Source organism: Cavia porcellus, unplaced genomic scaffold (genome assembly GCF_034190915.1).
Source record: "Cavia porcellus strain 051 isolate PalLab524CR breed Dunkin Hartley unplaced genomic scaffold, mCavPor4.1 scaffold_12, whole genome shotgun sequence".
Taxonomy (NCBI): domain Eukaryota; kingdom Metazoa; phylum Chordata; class Mammalia; order Rodentia; family Caviidae; genus Cavia; species Cavia porcellus.
This window is the reverse complement of record NW_026947495.1, coordinates 75,817,074-75,828,720: the sequence shown is the minus strand read 5'-3', so window position 1 is coordinate 75,828,720 and position 11,647 is coordinate 75,817,074.

The window sequence follows — 11,647 nt, the reverse complement described above, 5'->3', positions numbered from 1 at the left end:
AACAAAATTAGAAGAGCGTGTCACGTGCTGTATCTATTGTAATGCAGAAATATATCCATTTTACAAGTGGGTGATATTTTACGTGACCTTTTTATATTACCCGAGGATAATGATTGCTTAAGATCTTTGATGATTTCTCTATAGTGTTCTGGAGAAAAACTTCAGAGATAAAAAATAAGTCGTTTAAAAATCTGAACAAAATGCAGTCAACTCAATTCACCAAGGAGAACTGGGCAGTTTTTAGGATATGCAAATTAACAACAGGGCTTGGGTTCCTATTCTCCAGAGAGGTCATAATTTAGCATCATTACTTTTGTTAAAGTATTTTTTTAATGACCCATTTATATATGAAATAGTTGATGGGGTATAAAGCTAGTTAGGTAAATATTAACAACTTCTTCAAATTCCCTTTTGAAAAAATTAAAACATATATGTAAATAATTACAAGCTATTTTCAAGAGTTCTTTTGGTAAATGACATAAAAATCAATATATATGAAATCTATTCAATTAAAAATTATAATGAAATCCAATTATCAGTATTACCGAACAATGAAAATGTTCATGTACTTTGGTTTTCCTGATAATGGAAACTTCCATTCCTTTGCAAGTGTCACAGTATTTTAAATATTAGTCAGTGCGAAGTGTATTTTTTAAAATATATGATCTATTTCCCCTGCCTTCTTAAATTATGTTCCACAAAGCAAACTTAACAGTTTCTTAATGACATAGGAACGCCACTGTGGGCATCAAACAGCAAGCCGAACTATAAATAGAGATTGTTGGAGGTATAATACAGAGGGGATTTTTTTTTCCATATACTAAATAGGCCCAGAGTATTTTTGGTTCCTTCACTTATTATAAATACTCTTGCTTTATAACAAACTGCCCCAAACAGTGACATTTACAAAAATCATCTGGTTATACTCTTAGAGTCTATGAGAGATCCACTGCATCTAGGGCTTTTGCTAGGCAGACTCAGACGTGTGCATGACTTCAGGGGCTAGGTCAGGAGGAGCTAGGGCTCGAAGCTCTGGTTCCTTGGTGGCATCTCACTAGCTTGTTTGGTGCCTGAGCTGAAGTCGGTCCAGCCTGGACTCCCCTGAAACTTTCCATAAAACACCAGCTCATGACCTCATCCCAAGGCTTCCGACCCTCGCAGCATCATGACAGAGTCTATGATGGAAAGTCCAGAGTGTGAATGTTCCATAACAAGAGATGCAAGCTTCACAGCCTCTGCTCATGGCTGTAAAAATCATACAGTACAGCGTCATTCTTTTACTAATAACAGACTCACAAGGTCAGCCCTGGATTCCCGGAGTCAAGTTTGTGACTTTGCTTCCTGACGAGGCAGTGAATGTCAAAGTTACACGGGATGGAAAATATCATTGTGACTATCTTTGGAAAATGCAGACTGTCAGCAACCATTGTTTAATGCTACTGACCCTCCTGTAGGCATCCCACACACTGAAGATAAGGTTTATGGTTTCTGATCTAAAATAATAAGCTGAATAAACTAGATTTCAAAACCTGATACAAAATCTGAACATGCAACCAGCTGAGTGAAGCCTAACAACTGCCTTGTGAATGAGGTGACCGGACGTCAATACACTGATGTCGTGGGAGCCACTGAACTGACAGGGAGCCAGTTCCGGTTCACTGTCACCCGATAGTACAGGATGGGTGCTATGGACTCATCTGTGCCTCTCCAAACACATGCATTGAAACTGTCACCCCCAAAGTAACTTTATTTAGAGATGGAACCTTGAAGGAATTAAGGTTAAATGAGGTCACAAAGGTGGGCATGTGGGTGCTGGGATTACAGATGGTTGATTGCTAGACCAGTCCTCTGATTATATCAGCACCACCAATACAAAGCAAAGACAGAGGCTTGTTGCTGTCTCTTGTTGCATTTGCTGTCTTCTGCTTTTGCGAACTGTTGCCTCTCCACCATGTGCCACTCCGCCTTGGAGCCAGATGATTATAGACTGAAACCTCTACAAAGTGTGAGCAAGCCTTTCCCACCTTAACTTTGGGTGTCAGCTACATGTTTCAGCATCAAGAGAGAAGTAACTTAGTTCCTGAGGTTTCAGTTCATGACTGGCTGGTTCCAAAGCAGAACATTCCACCATGTCTTAGCTACCTTTCCATCACCAGGACAAAATACCTGACACCCATAACTTAAAGGAGAAGAGGTTTATTTCAGCTCATGGCTTCCAGAGGATTCACTCCACAGTTGACTGTCTCCAAGATAGAAAGGACATGGTGGAAATGGGTGGGTGGAGGGAAACTGTTCAATCCAGGCTTCCAAAAAGCAAGAAGAGCAGGGAAGAGCCAGAGAAAAGAAGATGCTTTTCCAGGTCACACTGCCAGTGACAACTTGTAACCAGTTCCCAAATCCTAACATCACTTTCAACTGCTGAACTCATCAGTGTTGGCTCCCCTGATGACAATAGCACCCCTATGAGCCAGTTATTTTATATGGACGTGGGGATTTGGGGGCACATTTAGATCTAAACCAAATAACATGGCCAAAGAGGCAAGAGGAAAGCTGCTCAACTCATGGCAGCCAGGAAATAGAACAAAGATGGGGCCAGGAAACAAAAGGCACCTGCTGGACCCTGCCTCCTGATAGCCCATTACACTTTTAATCCCATCACCCGTAAGCTCAGTGTTATGGTGCAAATCAATGACACACTCTAGATTCAGCCACCTCCCAAAAAACTCTATGACCACATGAGGCACTGGGAGGGCCATCAAGACACAAACCAGAACAGTCACTGTGAGCCAAAACAAATGATTCCTCCTTTAACTTAGTGAACAAGCATTCGTCTCAGTGACTAGAGCTGACTCACAGAGCAGTGTTTTGTTACTGAGCCCTAGCTGACTCGCGCGTGGGATAAGCAACTTCCCAGAGAAGGGGTCTCAGACCCCCTCCACTGCTGCTTTCACCCACCACTCTTTGTTCCCTCTAGATATCCGCACACATTTCTGTTCTATCTAGAAGGTTCTTTGCTCCTTGTTGGTTCTACTAACTCGTCCCTGAAGTCTCAGCTCAGACGTCTTCTTTCTTGGGTCTAACCAACCACCCGGGCATGTCCGATCGTTCTGTTCTTGCACACCCCCCTTGGTCATGTCATTTTTCACAGTAAGTGGTAACCAGCCAGCTCTGAGCACTCCCCTCTCTACTGATGTGGGTAAGATATCTCAGGGAATTACTGTCTCCTGGTCCTCCCCACCAGGTGACCTGACACTTAGTAGGTACTCAGCATTTGTTTGTTGATGATACATGACACTAAAAGTCTCTAAAATGTAGGAACTGGAAGGCAATTAATTGTGTTATTCTGTTTTTTGTTCCTATAACTGCGTACCAAAGACTGAGGTCAATCATGTGTATCCATCTCCGGGCTCCAAAGACTAGCAAGTTCAGTGTTGGGCAGTCTGTATCCAGTAAGGTCCTTCTTTCTGTTGGGAACTTGGATATTTCCAAGGTGGCATAGGGTGAGAGTGAGTGAATGTCCTAGCCCAGGGTTTTTCTTCTTCTTTTTATAAAGTCACTAGCCCATTGGATTTGGGCCCTACCCTTACGGTCTCATTCAATTTTGATGACCTCTCAAAGATCCCACCTCCAAATTCCAAGATTGAATTAAATTTCTACCTCCTCAGTACCTCACAATGGAGGGTTAAATTTCAGCGTAGGGTGGAGACATTCAAACCGTCATGGCACCGTATGATCTAATCCAGATTCTCATTTCCTAAGCGAGGAAAGTGTAGCCTGAATGGTGGTTTCAGACAGATTTCAAGGGCAGTCACCACCACTCCCCGAGTAAGTATAAAAAGGCATCCTGAAAGGTAGTAATTTTAGGAGATGACTGAACAGTTGAAGAAGCATGAGCTCATGGCACTGAGAGGGGGACAGCACTGCACACACGGGGCGGAGCATGCGTGGTGTAGAGACGAGAGCAGCCAGTGGTGTAGACAGAGGATTGAACTGCTGTGCACACACTGAAAATGTACCACTGGGACTGGGAAAGTCTGCTCACAAGTCTTCAAAATGATAATAAACTTCATTATTTTCATTTTCAGTAACTCCCAATTCTTCCTCCTTGATTTTGACACATAGATTACAAACACAAGTTTGACATCAGGTTAGGAATGTAGGTTGAAGCTTCATTGAACTGGAGACACCTTCATTTTTTGAATGCATCAGGGTGGTGACGCATTCACATTTCTGGTCTTTGGTAACTGCAGATAAGGTAAAATAATAGAATCCCATTTCCCCTCTTATCTCAGTTTCTCACCCAATCAGTCTTTGAATTTGAGAAACAGTGTTGAGTACCATGTTACAAATCATTTCCCTGAGATAAGCGAGCTCCTGAGCTACGTCTTCTTCATCTCCCTTCCCTTATTCATCTTTCCTCAGCAGACTTGCGGCTCAGCCCGCAGGGAGGCTTGTGAGCTGTGATCACTCTCTGGTCTCCTAACACATCGTGACAATTTAGACTCCAGAAAATAATACATGGAAAGTCCTATTACCTTCTTTTTGGGTTTGCCTTTCCATTGATAGAGATAATAAGCCAGAACAACAGACATGATGTTGTTATGGTTTGTGTCTAGACGTCCCCCAAAGCCTCAAGCACTGCTAGGTGGGGTTTTTTGGAGATGGCTGAATCTAGAGTGCGTGACTGATTCATGGTTCCATGCGACGATTAAGAGTGCTGGAATTAAGGTGCAGTGATTGCTGGATCAGTCCGCTGATTGGATTCCCACTATCCTAATCCCAGCAGTCTGGATAAGAAAAAAGGGGCAGAAAGAGGCTTGTTTCCCTCTTTCTACTCTTGTTGCTTTTGCTGTTTTTCGCCTCCAAGAACTGTTGCCCTCTGCCATGTGCCACCCTGCCTTAGGCTGCTGATTATGGACTGAAACCTCCACAGACTGTGAGCTGAATAAACCTTTCCTCTCTTTGGGTGTCGGTTATTTTGTCTCAGTGATGAGAGAACTAAGACATATGCTTAAAATCTCACGTTTTCATGATGGAGAAACTGACGGTAACATTATCACCTACTTAACATGTGGGGTTTTTGTGAGACTCCTCAGAGTTCAGACCCTGCTCTTTGAGAGTGCTCACGAAACCTTAAAATACCTGTAAATACTGGTTAGGAGCATTACCAGGCAGTAATTGTTTCCAGGAGTGTGATTTTATGAACCTTGGTTTCCCAGTCTGTCAAATGGACAGAATTACATCTTTCCTTGAAGTTGTGAAAATTTGGCTAAATGATAACAGGAAAGGGCACAGTGCCAGGCTCTTCACAACGACAAGCTCCTTTTCATTTAATGGAAATCCCTGGGTTCTGATTCCTAAACTTTTTAATAACTCCCTAATAACTCAGAAAGCCACATTAGGTCATTGGAACTTATTTGTCTCATATAAAAGGAGGACTATCTCTTTTAACTCTATCATTGTAACAAAAGGAGGCCTCTCCCCATGAGTGATAATGTGAACTTCTTCTTTTGCTCTTGAGATCTGTACTGCACAGCCTCTGACATAATGAAAGGGGCGTTGCCCTGAACAGGAGACTCTCATCTTCACGCATGGATACCTCCGAAAAGGTCTGGATTCCTTTAACTGGGCAAACAGGCTCGGAGATGAAACACTTACTGTTGACTTTGTGGCGGCCTGGGTTTGTCCCGGCACTTGTGTGTCCCTGGGTCAGAGCTGGGAAACCTGTAGATGTCAAATTTTAGAGCCCCAGCGCTTTTGGTCGGCACTAGGCCTAAGGAAAAATAGAGACCCAGGGGTTCACCACTTGAAAGGAGTTAACTAAGGCCTTCTACAAAACAATCAGAGTAGGAAGCTGGAGGTAGGAATTGTCATGCTGCAACAGGATGCTTTGGCTTCGGCCTGGGGATTCCTTTGTCTCTGCCCAGGAGCTGTGGACAGGAACTCATTTTTCTTTTGTAGATTTGAATGAAGTGATAGGTTTCCACTTTCTGAAACCCCACTTTCCCCTGAAGTAAGCAGCATGCACGGAGAGCTAATCAACACAGATTCTATGGTGTATTAAACACCAATTTCCTTCAGTAATAGGAAGGAATTTTCCTAGCAAATCTGCTTTTTTAGAATTGAAAGAAGACAGAATGAGGCGGAAGCTCTGGGAATGCAAAAGGGTCCCTCGGCACAGAGCAGTGAAGCAAAAGGGGACGCGGGAGGGAAGGCGGGAGGGCTGGGCCGGAAGCCGTGACTCAGCCTGCGGGGGCCGCAGGCCGGCGGGCAGGGCGGCGGCGTGTGCAGAGGCCGGCTGTGAGCAGCGCTGAACGGCAGGTAATTAACAGCAAGTCGGTACCAGTCAGGGCCAGAGAAGGAAAGAGAATGCGGCCAGGAAAAGCAGCTCTGTTCTGCGGTTGCAGTGCTGAATTAAAACACCCACCCATGTGGAGCTTCAGAATTTCACTGCACAATTAACAACAACAAAAAGCATATATATATATTATATATAGTAAAATTTTACAGGCTTTCTTTTAATAGTATGCAGAGAGGACAGTTTCAAAATGGTAGAGAAAGAAATAATTTTAAAAACACCAGTCGTTCTATAAAGGAAAAAGCATTGCTCTTAAAATTCATGCACAGGTTACCAGTTTCAATCTTCGATCAGCTGCATTATGAATTTCTGTCTCACTCCTGAGAGAAAGGACTGCAAATGCACAGCACCCACCGCCCTTTAAATAGCTTTCAGCGCGGAAGAGCGTTATAATTAAGCTGCATCAAGTGTCACAGCAGAGAGGCTTCTAAATTATGGGGCTGGATGGGGGCGAGAGATGTTATTTGATTGCTTGACAATCAAAACCAGAAGATATTCACATATGCGTAACCCAGACTTACTGTAATTATATCAGATGCAGAAGTGGGAGGAACAGGAGTAGCTTTGAGTTCAGTAATCATCTGTTTATTTTTCTTTCAAATATAAAATTTTAACTATTCATAAATAACTCTAAGAATGTATATTGGCAGAGCGATTTTGTATGGGAAAAGACATTTTAGCAAGTAATGGTCCTGTCAGTATGTCCTAGAAATAGGTTGTGAAGAAAAAGACCATGGATACTCTAAGAGGGTGCTCCAAATGTAGAAACTCAGGCATTTAATGACCAAAGCAGCACTTTAATTCAAACACAGTGTCAGAAGTGATCCTCATAATGACTCTGAAATCCACTTGTGCAGTATTTTGGCTTCCATTTCCCCTAAATCTCTGCTCTCCTGAAATTCCTTATCCTGTCCTGCCAGGGAGGAGATATGATCAGCACATTGCTTAGATGATTCAGAACTTTCTTTGCCTCCTCAAGAAACTCAACAGATGCCTCTTAGAAAGAAGCTGAGAATTGAATACCAAAGCAAAGTGGTTGGTCCCTGGGAGGTAGGATTTACAGGAGCGGCTACCGGCACATATGAGCTGGGGAACATTCAAACCTGAACGTTGACAGGGTGGAAAGGAAGATAGCATAGTTTTCATGATCCTTCCCTGTGTGAAAGACAAAGACCATAAGCTACACAATGTATTATATATGTAATATATATATTACATTATATATATAATATGTACTATATATGTAAACAAAGTGGTCTCATGTATTAGACTCCTGGACTGATTGCTCAAGGCAGGAGATTAGGGCAGGGAAAACTGGCTGAGTATGAGAGCATGACCTACCAGTCACAGACACCCCGAGCATACGTGCAACTAGATCTTAAAACAGATCTAGTTATGGCAGTAAATGTAGATTTACTTAGTACTGTAGTCCTCTCTCTTGACAAAGCCCAAGACATTTCCTCAGGTTTCTGGTTGTTTTCTTTCTTGTGGTTGTTTCTCATTCTAGGTCCTCACACCTGGCTTTGCGGGCCAATTAACAATTTTTTCATACATGAGATAAATGTCAGATATATTTTTTTAAAAAGTGGAGTAGTTTAAGGGAGTTGGATTTTTTTTTTTTTTTTTTTTTTTTTTGATCCAGGGACTTGCTCTGCAGTTCAGGTTGGTCTTGAACTTACTTTGTAGCCTAAGGTGGTCTCCAACTCACAACGATCATCCTGCCTCAGCCTCTCAAGGGCTGGGATTACAGGAAGGTGCCACCAAACCTGAAAGATGATTCTTTCTAAAGAGGGAGATTTCTAGATGTTTATACAAAGTACATGGTTTTGTAGAGTGGATCTCTACCTGACAGTCATACAAAGAGTTTTTATTGCAGTAAGGGGGAGTTATTTCTGTGGATCAGAGATACCCAGAGACATTCTCAATGGGCCCGGTTACAGTCAGTTCCTTCTCTCTGGGAAAAGTCAGGTGCTCGCTGGCTACATGAATTTGGAATGTACCAGAATCCGACCCTGAAAGAGATATACACATGAGTAGATCACATGGCAGGTGGTTTAGGGAAAGACGTAGTGAAGGGAGGTGAGACAAGGAAGAGATGGTGGGTACAAGGGATCCTTTGTCACAAGGAGTCCACTGTGGTGACAGAATTCCAAACCCGCTTGGCAATTCTGGGAGCCAGCATAAGATATAGATCTCATTTATCCAGCCCAAATGGGTCATGGATATTGACACACAAATTTCCGTTCCATGAGGTTGGGAGCTCTTCTATGACTCATTTTAACAACTCCCATTTCCCACCTGCCTGCTGGGAGGGTGGCAAAGCAGAAGCTGAAGGTTTAAGAAATCTTGTCACAAAGAAATGCTGTGCGGTAGCCAGAGGCCAGAGCTGGTCAGCACGAGAGGATCTAACTGCCTGGCTGGCTGCAGCTGGCTTGGGAGGGCTGCTAGAGGTACAATATTTCATCAAGATGACCCAAGGACTGAGCCGCACCCAGACTTGCCTATTTGTTTCACTGTGTTTGTGTTTTTAGATTAAACTCTGGATGACCAGAGGCACTGCCACACCCTCCCCACTTTGCCTCACACCCCATCACAGACTCCAGGCCAGCTTCACGTTTTTATAAAATCTGGAATTCACTGCCCCGAAGAAAATTTAAATCTAAGATCCTGGGAAAGTCGTCGTAGTCCTGAAGGCCAATGCCCAGTGGCAAATTCTTTGATACTAAACTATATGATCATCACCCCCCGCTTCAGCAGCATATACTGTCTTCTTGATTCTGCTTACAAGTTTCTTTAGGGCAACCGCACAAGTCCACAAGTATGCTAGCTTCATTAAAATGAAATAATGCATTTCTAAGTGCTAGTCAACAGAACAACACTCATGTAAACAGCAATGACTACCACCATCATCACGCGCACCATACACGTGCACCCCATCAGAATAGATTACCCAGAGAAACTTCCTGGAGTTCCCCTGGTTCAGCTTAGCTTTCAGCGAGTTTGTTAAGACAACCGTGAACACCAGTGTTTTCCACCAGAAAGCTAGACGGCCTTGGCAGAGTGCAGTAAACCCAAGCCTCTGAAAACTGGCCTTGTTTTATCCTAAATGCAGGAAGCCAGACCAAGAGGTTATCCACCGGAAGATTCCATGTCTGTGAGACCTACAGGGGCAAAGCCATAGGGACAGAGATGAAAGCAGAGGCTGGTGGGGGCTGGGTGGTAGTGGCAGGACTGTGACCTGGGGGCTGACACCGGGGTGCACACCTGTCTCCCACTGGCCCCTGCGCAAGGGTGAGTTTTCTGAATATATATTAAATCTCAGGAAATATGACTTGTTCAAAAATTTAAAAATCGGGGCTGGGGGTTTAGCTCAGCGGCATAAGCGCCTGCCTTGAAAGCAGGCAGTCGTGAGTTCGATCCCTGGTACCGATAAAAAGGAAAAAGACAAAAAAAAAAAAAATTTAAAAATGAAATAACAAAAAGCCGTAAGCTACTCTGTGAGAGCTTCGTTGGCCTCAGGACTGAGATGCCAATGGCTGGTCCTCCCGCCGTGGTGTTGCCTCTTGTTTCTGGCCGGTTTGAACCATCTGCTCCTTAAAGGTAATTCAGTGACTCATTGATGAAGTGAAAATGAAATGACATTCATTTAGTTGTTGCTCTCAACTTCCTGCAATATCTTTTTCCTACTTGTGTTTTTTCCTAGGCAATATTCCACACCTTGCATTTTATCATCTCAACATGTTTGTTATTTTGATTTTTTTTTAAAGAAAGACTTGCAATGTCTGTCTATGATTTCCCAGAGAATTTCTGAGCTGTAAGAACCATAATCCAACAGTAGATATATCACAGTTTGATCCAGCTTGACGGATTCCAAGATTCCACTTCAAGAGCCAAAGGATTTGTTTGCCCTGTCAAATCCACTTCTCCCATTTTCTAATTCCCGGTGCACCGCCCATCCCTGTAGAGTTTTCCCCTGCTTCTCCCGTGGGTGGCCGGTCCAGAAGTGATAATCTGGGTGTCCTGAGACTTTTCTTTCCCCAGCTGACAGGAGGGAGAATGCTCACAGCAGGAGGGTTATGGGCAGGCGCCAGCTCCTTGTAGTGTCTAGCACGGCCATGGTCTCACACAGGTGCTTCATGGCTTTGATAATTGGATTGACCCCTTCTGCTTTCTGTACCTAGAATTCCTCTCTCCTACTTCTTCCCAGTAGCTCGTCCTCCTCCCTCACAATAATGCTGCACATCCTAGATTTCCTGACTCAGCCCTTTGCTGCTCACCATCCTTAAAATTCCTGCTAAGTGTCCCTTTGTGCTTCCCCCAAACTTCTGCTGATCCCCAGCCTAACTACTCTATATTTTAACTGTCTCCTGATTTCTCTCTTTTATCCTTCCCAGTACTAGGTTATTAGCCTACAGAATACAATTCTTTTATTACAAGGCGGAATTTTTCCCTACTTGGAACATTATATATTCTTTGTAAATGTTTGCCAATGAATATAAAAGCATTAGCTCCTACTGCTTTTGGAAGTCTGTTGATCAGTTGGAAATAACTTGAACTGCAAGCGAAAGAAGAATTTATTGGTTACACAGATGGACTTATTTTTCCTGGCTTGAAAGTGTCCTACAGAAAAGCAGCCGCTGAACTTGGCTTAGAGGAGTGGAAGGCCAGGGTCAGGAACTTTGTGACTCATGGGGTCTCTCCTTCGTGATCACAAAGTGGTTTTTGAAGCACTTGACCTTTGAGATAGGTACAAAGGAGTTGTATGTATTTCTGATGCTGCCTAACAAATTGCCACAATTATAGCACCTTAAAACAACATAAAAGTATGATTTCACAGTTTCTAAGGTCAGGAGCCTGGTTACTGGTTAACGGAGTTATCTACGTAAGAACTCACCAGAAAATGTCAACTGCATCCAAATTTCCTGTGAGGCTCAAGGGTCCCTTTCAGGCTTACTGATTGGTAGTATAATTCGGTTCCTAGAATCTGCTCCAAGCTGATTTGCAGCATGGCTCTCAGTTCCTTCTTGGAGACCAGCAGGAAATCTGTTCTCTTATAAAGGATCCGTGCTTATGTGAGGCCCTCCCACGATAGTCTCCTTTTTGCTTAACGTCAATGGATTGATGTGAGTCAATAGATTAGTAACCTAACGTGGAGATGATGCCTCTTGGCTTGGCCTGGGCCAAGGGATAGGAATTATCCAGTATCACAGGCTGAGGGTGGAGGGTGTCTGGGAATTCTGCAGCCCAAGAGTGATGGCAGCTGTGCTCCCTCCATCATCTGGAGAACAA